This window comes from Cervus elaphus, chromosome 23 (assembly GCF_910594005.1).
Source record: "Cervus elaphus chromosome 23, mCerEla1.1, whole genome shotgun sequence".
Classification (NCBI taxonomy): Eukaryota; Metazoa; Chordata; class Mammalia; order Artiodactyla; family Cervidae; genus Cervus; species Cervus elaphus.
This window is the reverse complement of record NC_057837.1, coordinates 16,673,361-16,689,249: the sequence shown is the minus strand read 5'-3', so window position 1 is coordinate 16,689,249 and position 15,889 is coordinate 16,673,361. Positions and strand designations below refer to the sequence as shown.

The 15,889-nt window shown below is 45.2% G+C and overlaps 1 protein-coding gene across 3 annotated transcripts in view; it reads right to left on the bottom strand.

The window, feature by feature from the left end:
• Positions 1-15,889, bottom strand: part of PROSER2 (proline and serine rich 2) — a 44,146-nt gene that overhangs the window by 23,132 nt on the left and 5,125 nt on the right. Inside the window, exon 2 of one of the 3 annotated variants that reach the window (XM_043883343.1) lies at positions 6,095-6,260. The exons of the other annotated variants lie outside the window; for them this stretch is intronic. The gene's annotated coding sequence lies outside the window, so the exon portion shown is untranslated. The remainder of the gene's footprint in view (positions 1-6,094; positions 6,261-15,889) is intronic. 3 annotated transcript variants of the gene reach the window in all.

The window sequence follows — 15,889 nt, the reverse complement described above, 5'->3', positions numbered from 1 at the left end:
GTTAAGTCAAGTAGGACCCCCCAGTGTCAACTTGTTTGGCGATGCTCATTTCCAGTTCTCCTTTATCTCCTTCTTCATTATGAAGATGTAAGGATTATTTTTTTTTGAAGTATAGTTGGCTTACAATGTTGTAATTTCTGCTGTATAGCAAAGAGATTCAGTTTTACATATAAATACACACATGCTTGTTTACATTCTTTTCTATTACATTTTTATCACAGGATATTGAATATAGTTCCCCGTGCTAAACAGTATGATCTTATTATCCATCTTAGATAATAGTTTGCATTTGCTAATTCCAAACTCTCAGTTCTCCCCTCCCCTGCCCCCTCCCCTTAGGCAATCACAAATCTGTTCTCTGTGTCAGTGACTCTGTTTCTATTTTGTAGGTAAGTTCATATATAGATTCCACATATAGGTGATGTCATACGATATTTGTCTTTCCCTGCCTGACTTACTTTACTTAGTATGAAATCTTGAGGTCCATCCATGTTCCTGAAAATGGTATTATTTTATTCTTGCTTTATGGCTGAAATTTAGTAATAAGTTTCTTTTTTTTTTTTTGGCTGTACAGCATGTGGGATCTTAGTTTCCCCATGGGGGACTGAACCTGGGCCCATGGCAGTGAAAGCGCCGAGTTCTAACCACTGGACTGTCACAGAATTCTCATAGTAAGAATTATTTTTATGGAAAGATGGGTATACTAAAAATTATTTTGGTGCTGAAAATTTGATGAAATCATATTCTGGCACCGTCCTCTGCTCTCTGGGTCTACTTCCACGCTCTGCACGCTCCATCACATTCAGGGTCTGGCTTCCCTGTGCTGCTCATAAATTCTAGCCTTTTCTGCCTCAGACACCACAACATAATGGTTCCTTTTCAGCCTCATTACAGTTCAGAGTGTAGGGGGAGTAACAAGACCTAATGAATTGCTAACAGAAGACTGACACTTGCGAGATCCTAGACTCTTTGGAGGCCGTGATGCTACTGCAATTTCTACATAAGATGCTAAAGCCCCATCAGTTAGTTAATGCCGCTGGGAAGCTCACGTTTTCACTTTCAGGGACAAAGACGCTGACACTGTCCCCACCCCCCAACCCAAGCCCCCAGTCTCGTACAGTCCTCTGGCTGTTCCTGCAGGAAATTCAGTTCAGCCCCTGAACAACAGACAACCGAGTTAAACAAAACTGTCTAGAAGACCAAAGCAGCCGAGCGTGGAATACGGGAAGACGCCTCCTGTGTGTTACACGTGACCTACATTACAGCAAGTGAAGACACGGCAAGTTACAGCAAGTTCTCCCTTCCCGAGGCTGAAGGCGCCGCTGGGAGGCCTTACAAGCCCCTGAAGATTCCCGAGGGGGCCATGAGCTAAACAGCCCGAGGTACTATCTGGGCTGTGTACAGGCACTAGTGTGTACATTACTTCTATTATTTCTTTCTTTGGCTGCAGCGCTTGGGATCGTCTATCTTCAATGTGGCATCTTTAGCTGTGGCAGGGGAACTCTTAGTTGCATCATGTGGGATCCAGTTCCCCGACCAGGGATTGAACCCAGGCCCCCTGCGTTGGCAGCACAGTCTCAGCCACTGGACCACCAGGGAAGTCCCAATGCATGTATTATTCTTGGAGAAAACTTAATCAGTATTGAACACCGTTAGGTGGACCTTGTCATTTAAGACATCCAGAACTACTGCGCAATCTCAGAGAAATCCTGAGATGTTAGAACAGATTAAAAAAGAAATTATTCTTCACCCCAATTTCTCTTCATTTCCCAGATCAGCACTAGTCAAATGCAATTTAGGAACGAGGCTAGGGAACAGAAAATTCTGAGCATATATACCCTTTTGTAAGTTGCTATTATGCCAAATGGTTAAAAAAAAAGAGAGAGAGAGAGAAATGTTAAAAGCTTTGCAACTTAATAAGAAAGCCTAAACAAATAAGTTTTTAAAAAAGAAGAAAAAGCCTAAACAAGTAAGTAATAAGAAAGCCTGAACTGTCCACACAGCCAATAAAATGCGACTCAGAAGTTCAGGTATCAGTGGTGAAGCTCCCAAGAGTATCACTCCAATGAGTTAAGTGCTTGCAGTGAGTTGAGCACGCACGCACGCACACACACACACACACACACACAGCAGACACACTCAGGTGTGAATGGCAGTGGCCGGTGACAGAGCTAGGTGAAGGCACACAGAGGCATCTCAGCTGCATCCTGGGGCCGCGTGGGAAGTGGGACAGGGATTCTTAGATTCCTTCTGCCCTGCAGATTCCTACCCCCTGACTCAGCATTGCCTCATCCTGAACTAAGTCATCACGGCTCAGAGAAAGGGGGGGTGGGCAGTGAGGCATCCCCTCAACAGCAAGAGGAAAGGCAGGAAATGAGGTACTGATTCACCTCCAGTGAGGGACCTGGGGGACCGCGTGCTGGTGGGGACAGGACCTGGCTTGTCCTGCCAAGTCCCTCGGCAGACTTGGCTCGGGGTCTGCGCAGAGTGCAGCGTGTGGGGCGGGGGCAGTAACTGGCCACACCAGCCGAGAGCAGGCCTTTCTCCTGTGCTTCTCTGACGGCTCAGCGGTAAACAATCGGCCTGCCGATTGATGCAGGAGGCGTGGGTTTGATCCCTGGGTCGGGAAGATCCCATGGAGGAGGAAATGGCAACCCACTCCAGTATTATTGCCTGGAGAATTCCATGAACAGAGGAGCCAGGCAGGCTAGAGTCCATGGGGTTGCAAACAGTCGGATATGACTGATGCATGTACACCTGCAGTTTAAAAGTTATTCTGATACTGTAAAACTGCAGTGCTTAGGCTTCTACAAACGATTCCCTTGAAAGAAGATGAGGAAACTAATCAGAATTCTCCAGAAGTCAGAGGTTGTGGGGGAGAAAGTGGAGACCTTGGCTCAATACCCTTCACAAGCTCACACAGTCAATCTTCTTTCATCTCTTAAGGAATCAAGAACGAGGGGCTGCTCCTGGTCCTCATTCTCCAGGGGCCAAAAATATAGAATTTCCCAGGAAAGCCATGGAGAAGGCGTATTTCTGAGCGGGAGGAGGACGGGTCTGCCCTGGCAAGGGGACAGCCAGAGATAAGGAAGCAGGAGCAGACCCATCTGACAGAGTGGCCAGAAGCTGAGGGTCTGTGAGGTCACGACCACCTCACAATGTCTCATCTCCTTGCCCAATCAAGGGCTCACGTTTTATGGCTGCAAATGTGCGCGTCATACAAAGGGAGACCAGGGTTGGTAAGAGGGCCCCAGAGATGAAAACCGACTTCTCCCCGGGAAGCAGAGCAGGCTAACACCATGGAGGGAACCACGAGCTGTGTGTGCACGTTCTCTGTTTTATTCGTTAGGCTTCCTATGATTGTTTCTCGGCATTTACTAGGAATATCCTTTTCTGGTGAGGGCCCGTGTATCGGGACAAGGTTGCAAGTGATCCACAGTCGTGGTAAATCTCCATCTGCCGAGTGCGGCCAGTCGTGGCCCTCGGGGCTGACGGTGCTGGTGGAGCTGACGGGGCTGTGGCTGGTGAGGCCAGTGCACGTCCAGTGAGGGCGTGGGAGCCAGAGAGGAAGGTGGCTTCCCCACCTCCTCTGTACGTTCCAGAAAGACCAAGAATGGCCTGGATGGAAGGCAGCGGCCCTCCTTCCACCATCACCCCCGTCCATCAGAGTTCCAACTGGCCACAGTCAGGTCTGCAGAGCAATCCAAGGATCTGGGTCTTTCCATCATTCACCAAACCCTAGAGCTGAGTCATCTTGTCAAAGACCCATCTCAGGCACAGCGGCTTTCAGCCTCGGCACACAAACAGCCTGGGGACATCACTGGCTCCTCCCTGTCCCTGCCACTCACAGCCAGCCAGCTGCCGGCCCTGCTGATTCTTCCTGCGCCATGTCAGCTGGGTCCACTTCCTTTCTGGGCCCATTCCCGAGTACAGGACCACATTTTACCACATTTGACTCTTCTCTTCACCTTTTCCACTCTTGACCATCCTGCTGGATTCATCTTGAAGCACCACGGTGATGTCACCCTTCTCCTAAAAGCAATCACCCACCCCCACCACCAGGCTGCAGAATCAAAGTTCGTCCTACCCATTGGGCTTCCCTGGTGGCTCAGATAGTAAAGAATCTGCCTGCAATGCAGGAGACCTGGGTTCGATCCTTGGGTTGGGAAGATCCCTTGGAAAAGGGAATGGCAACCCACTCCAGTATTCTTGCCTGGAGAATTCCACGGACAGAGAAGCCTGGCGGACTTGGGCTTCCCAGGTGGCTCAATAGGAAAGAATGTGCCTGCTAATGCAGGAGACATAAGAGACGAGAGTTTGAACCCTAGGTCAGGAAGATCCCCTGGAGGAGGGCATGGCAACCCACTCCAGTATTCTTGCCTGGAGAATCCTATGGACAGAGGAGCCTGGTGGGCTACAGTCCATAAGGTCGCAAAGAGTCAGACACAACGGAATCGACTTAGCACGCGCGCCTACCCATCACTCCATGCTTCCCTTTGCAATCCAACTTCCTTTCTAATCTCAACACATTCTTCTGATGTTTACCATTCTCCTACTTCACAAGGAGCAGATTCCAGGTACTAGAAAAAGACAGGCAGATGAATAAGAAGCATCTCCTCCTCAGGGGAACTTGCTCAAGGTATTGGTCCTCAATCTAGCAACGGGTCAGACCCACACCTACTGAATACATCTTCAGGGGTAACACCTGAGTGTGTGCATTTTTATTAAGTTCCTCAAGTAATTCTGCCACGTGGTGCCAACTCTAACGGAGGACGGACGCATCACTGTGTTCAGTGCCATGACACGGCACACGGATCAAGGGGAAGGTGCCCACTCTCCCTGGTAGGGCTCAGGGACTTTCAGAAAGGCCAGCGCTAGATGTTTGAGATTTCAGGAGACTGCTATTTAAGCAAACCGTGCTGGGCATTCGAAACAGAGAGTAAGCAAAGCTATGGAAACACATGGCCTGTTTGAAAAGCGGTGAGTGGTTGAGGTGAAGTGCTGAACTGGGCTAAAGCAAGGGAGGAAGTGCAAATAGATGTATGAGGAGTAGACCTGAACAAAGCAGGGCATGAATTTTGTTTAATTTAAAAAATTGTTAAAAAAATTCTGGGGGGGGCGGTCTTCACTGCGGTGCTCGGGCTTTTGCCGCCGCACACAGGCTTCTCCAGTTGCGGCACTCGGGCTCAGCTGGCCGGTTTCATGTGGGATGTTAGTTCCTCGACCAGGTTTCCTAGAGATTTGCGCAATAATGACTTATCAGATAATTTTATTGCCTGGGAAACTCTGAAAGGCCCAGTGTCTCAGGAGGTGATACAGGACAGATGAGTTTGGATTTAATGAGAGAAGCAGAGGAGACACCCACAGTCAAGAAACCCGGGGAGAGTTTAGAAAGGAAACAGTGAAGACAGCTTGGCTTTACTTGGAGGGAGTAACCCTGAATTTAAACTTTTCTTGGATCACAACCTAGCTCGAAATTAGCCAGGCAAAGGCTGACCAGATCCAGTTTACTGAAGAATCTAAACTGGAACAAACAGATGAGTTCCCTTCCATTCAACTACTAGGCTTTGTCCCACTGGAGTGGGGGGAGGGGACCAACTTCTTCTGAGACTTGATTCCCTGCAGACAAGCTAAACGGAATCACAAGGGTGATTATTGTCTTTGCAGTTCCAAACATGAAGGGGAAAATGATCCTCCTTAACCAAGTGATGTGGAACTAATTTTGCTTAGCACGACTGTGTGACAACTCTAAAATAAGAACCGCTCCGACTCACTGCCAAGGCGAACTCTTGACAAAAGATCCGGGTTGGGTCTTGGGGCTCTGAACCCCGTGGACTGTGATCCAGGTTTAGAGACCCCAACTCCTGTCCAGACCCCACTGTGAACCGCCAGAGCCGAGGTACAGTCTCGGCTGGGAAAGGGGGAGAAACGAGCTCCTTAAAAACACCCCCGCTTCCCAGGGCAGGCCATCCACGAAGGCCAGATCTATGTGCAAACCCACATCCCACTCCTTCATCATCTCATTCTCCACTCACAGGAATGTTGGGAAGTTTTGTTCCCAAACCTAGAAAAACAATCTGAAGACAGAAATTACCTTGAAGGCTATATCCTGAGAAATCCCAATATAACGATTTAACAGCCAAGTCGCTTCCAAAAAGATAAGTTCTTCTTGACCATCAGGGACATTAAAAATGCAGGAGCTTCCCAGTGGAAACTGTTTCTGAGTCACCGTAGATCATTACCAGGTATGGGCTTTTCCTCTGGTTAAGCAGTGGGTGCAAGTAAAGATAAGAGTCATATTACATGGAAGGTATACACTCTGAGATAAAATAATCTGAATATACACAATGGACATTGTTAGCCTTAATGCTGGCAGGTTTTTTGTTTTTTTAATATTTTTATTTTGGCTGCACCAAGTCTGAGTTGCAGCACGTGGCATCTTTAGTTGTGGCATGTGGGATCTAGTTCCCTGACCAGGGATCAAACCCGGATGCCCTGCACTGGAAGCACAGAGTCTTAGCTTCTGGACCAGGGTCTTCCCAATGCTGGCAGTTCTTAACAATCTTCGTTTGTCCTAACATGCTCTGAGTTACTCAAACAAAGATGACAGGAGTCCTATTTTATAGTTTCCTATAGTTTCTGTTTCTCTGCTCATTCCTAGTTTTATGGCGGTGATGTGCAGTAACAAAAACGAGTTTTACAATGAGAAATTACCTAGAAGACGAAGCTGTGATTGATATCAAGACTCCTTTATATTGTTTTATTAGCCCAGTCCATAAATTAAAAGGAAACAGAGTCCTGATATTCTTTATTTTCTACTATTCAACTTAATTTGGGCTTTAATAGAATTCTTAGGCTATAATCATCTCATTTCTCCCCCTAATAATTTACAGACACACTCCACAGAAACGATCATGCTCTGGTTATCACAACACAACTTATGATGCAACACAGCTCCATCCTGTCTCCCAATTCACACATAAAGGACAGTCTCTGCATACCGCACTTCCCCGCCACCATCCTCCATGGTACCAAAACTTCACATTTAGACACAAACATACAGAACTGACCTGGCAGGTTGGCCAAAGTACTTTTGGGGTCCTGAAATTCATTTTCCTCCAAGTTTTATGCTCTCAAAAATGTTGTTAAAAATAAAACAAAGCCTCAACATTCACCAGTGAGTTGCAAGGACCTAATTAAACTTTCTGAAATCCTGGATTCCTTTTGGCACCACAGGCCTGTCAAAGTTGGCACAGTTTTTGTTTTCCTAACCAATCCTGCCAAAGAGCTGACCTGTAAGAACCAGGGCTTTCAAGTGTCTCTGGAATTGGCCTAACTTTATCTCTTCAAACCTATTTTCCACGATATGAACCCTTTTATCCAGCCTGGTCTCCCTAACGCTCTGAGCCACGTTTGGACTGCCTCCTATCACTCTCCTCCCCATCTTCAGAGCCTGGCTCAGAAATGACGGCAAGCCTTGTCCACCCTTCCTTCCTTCTGCAAGTTGCTCGTCACCCCTCTCTCCACCTGCTCTTCCCACTGACTGCTCACCTCCCACCTCTTGTTAACCATGCGATGCCACCTCTGTCCCTTGGATACAACTCACACATCAGATCTCATTATGCGTGTAATTCTTCTTCCTCAGTTAGACTAGACTTGCGGGCAAAGTTCTCTCTCTCTCTTTTTAAACTATAGCTCGGGATTTTGGAAATATTTGTCCCAAACTATTGACTTAGCATTCATTATATAAACAAAATTTATATTTTATTTTTAAATTTTTTATGGAAGTATAGTTGCTTTACAGTATTGTGTCAGCTTCAAGTGTACAGCATAGTGATGCAGTATTTTGTGCAAATTATATTCCATTATAGGTTATTAAGGGCTTCCTTGATAGCTCAGCTGGTAAAGAATCTGCCTGCAATTCGGGAGACTTGGGTTCAATCCCTGGGTTGGGAAGATCCCCTGGAGGAGGGAATGGCTACCCACTCCAGTATTCTGGCCTGGAGAATCCCATACAGGTTATTATAAAATAAAGGCTATAATTCCCTGTGCTATACAGTATATCCTATAATGGTCTGTATCTATTAATCTCATACCTCTAATTTGTCCCTGCCCCCACCTTTGATAAACATAAGTTTGTTTTCTATGTCTGTGAGTCTGTTTCTGTATTTACAGGCATTTGTATTATTTTTTAGATTCCATGTATAAGTGATATATAGTATTTGTCTTATTTCACTAGGCAAAACTCTCTATGCCCATATCAGTTCAGATCAGTTGCTCAGTCATGTCCGCCTCTTTGTGACCCCATGAATCGCAGCACGCCAGACCTCCCTGTCCATCACCAACTCCCGGAATTTACTCAAACTCATGCCCATCAAGTCGGTGATGCCATCCAGCCATCTCATCCTCTGTCGTCCCCTTCTCCTCCCGCCCCCAATCCCTCCCAGCATCAGGGTCTTTTCCAATGAGTCAACTCTTCGCATCAGGTGGCCAAAGTATTGGAGTTTCAGCTTCAGCATCAGTCCTTCCAATGAACACCCAGGACTGATCTCCTTCAGGATGGACTGGTTGGATCTCCTTGCAGTCCAAGGGACTCTCAAGAGTCTTCTCCAACACCATAGTTCAAAAGCATCAATTTTTCGGTGCTCAGCTTTCTTCACAGTCCAACTCTCACATCCATACAGGACCACTGGAAAAACCATAGCCTTGACCAGACAGACCTTTGTTGGCAAAGTAATGTCTCTGCTTTTTAATATGCTATCTAGGTTGGTCATAACTTTCCTTCCAAGGAGTAAACGTCTTAATTTCATGGCTGCAGTCACCATCTGCAGTGATTTTGGAGCCCAAAAAAATAAAGTCTGACACTGTTTCCACTGTCTCCCCATCTATTTCCCATGAGGTGATGGGACCAGATGCCATGATCTTAGTTTTCTGAATGTTAAGCTTTAAGCCAACTTTTTCACTCTCCTCTTTCACTTTCATCAAGAGGCTTTTTAGCTCCTCTTCACTTTCTGCCATAAGGGTGGTGTCATCTGCATATCTGAGGTTATTGATATTTCTCCCGGCAATCTTGATTCCAGCTTGTGCTTCTTCCAGCCAAGTGTTTCTCATGATGTACTCTGCATATAAGTTAAATAAGCAGGGTGACAGTATACAGCCTTGACGTACTCCTTTTCCTATTTGGAACCAGTCTGTTGTTCCATGTCCAGTTATAACTGTTGCTTCCTGACCTGCATACAGGTTTCTCAGCACGCAGGTCAGGTGGTCTGGTATTCCCATCTCCTTCAGAATTTTCCACAGTTTATTGTGATCCACACAGTTGAAGCCTTTGGCATAGTCAATAAAGCAGAAATAGATGTTTTTCTGGAACTCTCTTGCTTTTTCGATGATCCAGCGGATATTGGCAATTTGATCTCTGGTTCCTATGTCCATTGACATTGCTGCAAATGGCAGTATTTCATTCTTTTTTTGTGGCTGAGTAATATTACATTGTTTATACATCACATCTTCTTAATGCAGTCATTCCCTGATGAGTACCTGGGTTGCTTCCATGTCTTGGCTATTGTAAATAGTACTGATATGAACACAGAATTTATATTTTAAAACTCTAAAACCATTAGAGTATCCTTAAAACAGACCTTTGACCTAAAGGAAATGTTAAATGTGTAAGTCATTTTAGACACGTTAACCTCGTTGCAGTAATCACCCTTTATCCCTCTGTCATATTCAGAGACCAAAGGCTTGAAATTTAGGAGAAGTTACTTCCAGTCAACCTAGAGATTTCAATCAAGGACAAATGCGGAGCAGGAGGGGAGAACTTTAAGCACGAATGATGATCTGTTAAAAACTTGACACCAATAACACCAGACATGGTATTAACATGTGACAAGTTATCAGGATGCATGCACCCATGCGTACATCCACAGGTGTAACCAGGACCAACAGGAAATTTCCAAATGGGCTGCCACAGAAACAAACAGCTGAAGCAAAATACGTATGTAGTAACTATTCTTTAGTAAGGGCTCTTTCTCCATGTCAAGATAACAAAAGCCTTGAAAAGAAAAGAATGCTTCCAAAAATACTCACTATGCAAACCAGCAAACTAGGACTAGATCCTAGCACAGAACATCAAAGGAAAATGTTTTTCAGGGAGAGACTGGTAAAAGTTGCTGGGAGAGCTGAGGGCAGAGGCTTAGTTCTGTCTGGAGTTTTAAATCATTGACGTGGCCAGTGGTTTAGCATCCTTTTCCTACAGTTTTGCTTTTTCTCTGAGTTGGGTTTTTTCCTTACTTCTGAAAATGTCTTCTGTAAGAACTTAGGACCTTAAACTCTTAACTAGCACTCAAGGGTATTAAAGACAATTAAATACTTCAAAGCCTGGCAGTTTTACTTCTCCAGAAGAATCTCCATGCTTTCATTTAGAGGGTTTTTTTTTTTTTTTCCAAATTAAAAAAAAAAAGCTCTTACTGAAAAATGTAGAAGAACAAGGTTGGTTTCAGATCGTCTCAGTTGTGAATAGTTTCAACTATTAATAGGAGGCAGTAATTAATTTACTTAAGGCCATACACCACATGAAAGTAATTGATTCACCTACATGTAAGCAAACACTTTCACACCAGAGGCCTCACCCAGGTAGGCTGGTTAACCTGCCCCAAGGGGAGAAGTCTTTCCACCCCAGTGTACTACCACTGAACAGAGGAGGCAGAAATCAGACCTACCCAACACAAATCCTCACCAGAAAGCAAAGTTAACCAGATTTGAGGTTCGCTACTGATAACAAAAAGTAATGACCTAGGAAGAAGCAAACATAAAAGAATAATCAACAGGAGGAAAATCTAGCTTCATCTGATGAAATGTCCGCAAAGGTAGACACTTCAATTTTTGATATTTTTAGCTCATTTTTAAAAAATGGAAAGAATCCACCTGCAGTGCTAGAGACTCAGGTTCAATCCCTGGGTCGGGAAGATCCCCTGGAGAAGGGAATGGCAACCCACTCCAGGATTCTTGTCTGGGAAATCCCATGGGCAAGAGAAGCCTGGCAGGTTGACAGTCCAAGAGGTCACAAAGAGTCACACACGACTGAGCAACTAAACATATGCCTACTGCGTTTCTGGATTGTTCGACAAATTAAAAAAAAAAAAAAGATTGAAGGAAAAATCCCAGCTTAGGTTGTTCTTTTTTTGTTAAACAAGCTGTGTGCTTTCTGTTTATCCAGCAAATGTCACCAGAGCAGCCACTGTGTGCTACTCCAAGGTGCTAAAACGAAGAACTTCTTACTTGGACAAAATAAGTATGCCTTATTGTTTCATAATGCTTTTTCTTTCTCCTGAGAAAGCTCAAAAAAAATTCTTGGCTGAGTTTTTCATTCCTCCTTGCAGCAAAAATAAAGCTGACCGAGAGCACGTTCATCCAGCTCTGGTATTTACAACACCTGGTGAGACCGGAAGCCAAGACCTGGTTTACATGTCTTATCTCAGGTTGAACAGATTTAAATCCAAACCGGAGGGGAGCAGAACTCCCGCAGGACCTCCTGCTGGGTCCATCCACTGCGTCCAGCTTTGAAGCCCGTCTTCTCCAGTCTCTCTGCAAGCCCTGTGCCTGCGTCTCCAGAGGCTTCCCCCTGCCCGCACTCTTCCTGGACAGCCCCTGCAATCCTGGAACAGAGTACTCAACTCCCTCCCTGTAAATCCAGGCCTGTGGGCACAGGCTCCTACCCCAGTTTTAACAGAGCGGAAAAGATAAGGGGCTTTCAGGACTTTTTCAAGAAATGAGGATAACCAATATGAAATAGGCTTCCCTGATGGCTCAGTGGTAAAAAATCTGTCTGCAATGCAGGAGTCTGTGAAAGTTGCTCAGTTGTGTCTGACTCTTTGGGACCCCATGGACTCTTCAGCCCATGGAATTCTCCAGGCCAGAATACTGAAGTGGGTTGCCATTCCCTTCTCCAGGGGATCGTCCCAACCCAGAGATCCAACCCAGATCTCCCGCATTGTGGGTGGATTCTTTACCAGCTGAGCCACCAGGGAAGCCCAAGAATATTGGAGTGGGTAACCTATCCCTTCTCCAGCGGATCTTCCCAACCCAGGAATCGAACAGGGGTCTCCTGCATGGCAGGCAGATTCTTTACCAACTGAGCATCAGGGAAGCAAAGCAGGAGACCTGGGTTCAGTCCCTGGGTAGGGAAGATCCTCTGGAGACGGGAATGGCTATCCACTCCAGTATTCCTGCCTGGAGAATTCCATGGACAGAGAAGCCTGGCCGGCTACAGTCCATGGGGTTGCAAAGAGTCTGACATGATGGAGTGACTAAACAACAACAAGAAATATAAAACAGATAATCAGCAAGGACCTGCTGTATGGCACAGGGAACTATACTTAATATTTTGTAGTAACATAAGGGACAAGAATCTGAAAAGAATAGATATATGTGTATGTAGGTATAACTGAATCACTTTGCTGTCCACCTGGACCTAACACAATATTGTAAATCAACTATTCGTGTGTGTGCTCAGTCGTGCCTGACTCTTTGTAAACCCATGGACTGTGGCCTGCCAGGCTCCTCTGTCCATGGAACTCTGCAGGTAAGAATATTGGAGTGGGTTGCCATTTCCTTCTCCAGGAGATCTTCCCGAAGCAGGGATTGAACCCTTGTTTCCTCTGTCTTCTGCCTTGCCAGGCAGATTCCTTACCACCAGTGCCACCTGAGTGCTTCAGTTAAAAAAAAACAAATCTGAAGAGAAAAAAAGGAAAGAAAACAGAAATGTGGACAACCAAATGTTTGTTGAAAATACTGGAGGACTCTAATGAACAGTCAAGGTGATACTGATGTCAGCATTTCAAGGACTGCTTATCAAACTCTCTGGGAAAAAACTTGGCACCTTGAATGAATCAGCACTGGAATTTGATAATTACTCAAATTACTCAAAATTTGACAAAGGCCTCTTGGCTGCTGAAGCTGTCAGGTTCCCCACCACTTTGGAAAACAAGACTGACATGAGAATTAGTTAGGAAATACAGTATTAAACACACTGTATTTTTATGTGAATTTTCAAGTTCTCCGAAAACATTCTTCCAGAGCTTGAGAAGGGAAGGGTCAGACGTCTGGCCCAGTTAGTGGATCAAATCACTGACGTAGGTCAGAAATAGCTGGGGCTTCCCAGTTGGCTCAGTGGTTAAGAATCCTCCTTGCAATGCAGGAGACAGGAGTTCAGTCTCTGGTCTGGGAGGATCCCTGGTGCAGCGGAGCAGCTAACCCGGTGTGATGCAACTACTGAAGCCTATGTGCCCTGGAGCCTGAGCTCCTCAACAGAAATGGCCACTGCGATGAGAAACCCGAGCGCTGCAATGAAGAGAAGCCCCCACTTTCCGCAACTAGAGAGAATCCTGGGCAGCAAGGAAGCCCCGGCACAGCCATAAATAAATCAATAAGAAAACAACACCATCAGTGATAACAAAAATATAGGTGAATACCCATGGTTAACGTAACGATTTTGGATCTGAACTGATAATTAACACTGTAAAAAAAGCAAAGTGTTCTTGAGATGCCGTTCTCATTGTAGTATGGCTTTAGCACCTGTTGATGATAAAATATTTTTCCTTTTAATTAACTTATTTTTAATTGGAGGATAACTGCTTTACAATATTGTGTTGGTTTCAGCCTTACATCAACATGCATCAGTCGCAGGCATACACGTGTCTCCTCCCACTTGAATCTCCCCCCACCTCCCGGCCCATCCCACCCTTCTAGGTGGTCGCAGGGCACAGGGTTTGAGCTCCCTGCGTCATATAGCAAATTCCCCCCGGCTGTCTACTTTACATGTGGTAGTGTGTATGTTTCAGCGCTACTCTCTTCATCCTGCAAATTGTGTGGAAGGGACTTAAAACAGTTCTCTGGCTTATAAGAAAAATGAGCCCGCAATTCCTGGCTCCTCAGAGTTCCATGTGGGAGCCCTGGTGTAAAATGATCTTTTACATGCCTGGTTGGAACTATGAGTTGTTTTTTTTTTTTTTTAAATAAATCTTTCTCCTCAGACAATACCTCTGAAATCACAACATTCATTCACAGTAAGAATGAACCGGGAGGGAAAAAAATACACAACAGATTCATGTCGCACACACTTTACAACCTGATTGATGAAGTGAAGCTCAGCCGGAGCTCAGTCAACAAATTCACTGGTTCTTGATGCGTGTGGGGGACAAATTACATGAGGAAACCGAGGTCAGAGAGAGCTGGATTTAGGTTTTAGCTTTCCACTCTAGAGGAATGCCTTTTCAGACTTTTTCTGCACCAGAACTTCTGCTCAACATCAGACGTTTCCAGCGCCATCCCCTTCTCTGTACCATCTTATCTCTTTCATCTTTCTAGCCTCCCTTCCTCAACCCTTGGCCACCCCGCCCAACTTCAGGTGACTGCCTCGGCTTACGTACAAACCTCTCCTCCACGGCAGAACCCGGCCACTCATGACCTTTCATGGTTCGTGCCCCCAAGCTCAAGGCTAAACTCTTCGGCGTGATGAGTAAAGCCATGGCTCACCATTCGGACAACCTCCTGTCCTGCCCTGTTGGCCTGGCTCCAACATTACCTCCTGAAAGGTCAGGGTATCTCTGACTTCTGCTTCCAAAAGATGCGTGGGCCTCTGAGATCGGCTTCCACTTGACACCTGTATCACTCTCACTAGGTCACAAGTTTCTCGAAGGCTGGGACCATATTCACTGACATCTATCTGCGTTCCCAGGTATGCCCAGCACAGAAGGAGCTTGAGTGTTCATGAAAGCGCTTCGAACCCTGGGGATCTTCACAGAAAATGCCAAATGTGCCATTGTGGAAAACAGCCACTGACCAAGCTCACCTGTTGAGTATACAAGAACAGAGCCATCTTTTGTCTTTCCATATAAGACAATTCCTTGAAGTGAGCTATACAAAAAGAACGACTTTACATACACTCAGAAAATTAGGTTTGTAGGGGAGAGCTGTGGTGAAACATGAGTGTATCATCTCCAGTTTCCAGGTCTGAGAGGGCCAGAGAAGTCACTTAGTCCTGCCCCCTGGTTTACAGACCAGGAAACTGAGGTCCACAAAGGGAAAGTGGTGAACCTGATGGTTACACAGCTATTTGGTGTTGAAACCTGTGGTGGAGAGAGTTAAGTACTGTTCTTTTTCCCTGTGCCAGGCTCTATTAATTGGTTAATTAAAAAAAATTACAAAAAAAAAATTACAGCAGAAACTAACACAATGTTGCAAAGCAACTATACTCCAATAAAAATTAATTGAAACAGTTTTTGGAACAAATGAAAAAAAGAAAGTAAAATAAAATGTAATCTGCAAACATCTAAAACAGAAGTGTATGAGGAGTGGTAGGTTTGTATCTCCAGGGACAATTCAGTGACCAGAACATGGCAGGTGCCCCAACAGCCTACAAATACTGCTGAATGAACAGACCAGGCCTTCATATAACTAGAATAGGTAGAAAGTTAAATATTTCAAAGCACCAGCTGGACAACTAGTCTTCTGGGAGATGCAGCAGAAGCTGAAAAGAGAAAACGGAAAAAGAAACGAAGCCAAACAACAGAATGAGGGTTTGAGAAGGAACATACTATACAAACCAAGTTTTATAAAAGTAAGTACTCTTGGGACTTCCCTGGTGGTTCAGTGGTTAAGAATCTGCCTCCCAATTCTGGGAACTTGTGCTGGATCCCTGGTCAGGGAACTAAGATCCCACATACCACAGGGCAACTAAGCCCATGCACCACAACTAGAGAGCCTGTATGCTACAATTAAGACTGACACAGCCAAATAAATAAACAGATAAATAAATATTAAAAAAAAAACCTACTCTTACTCACTTCAAAGATGCTGGTGATAGAAAAGTTAATACAAAAGAGAATCAAGT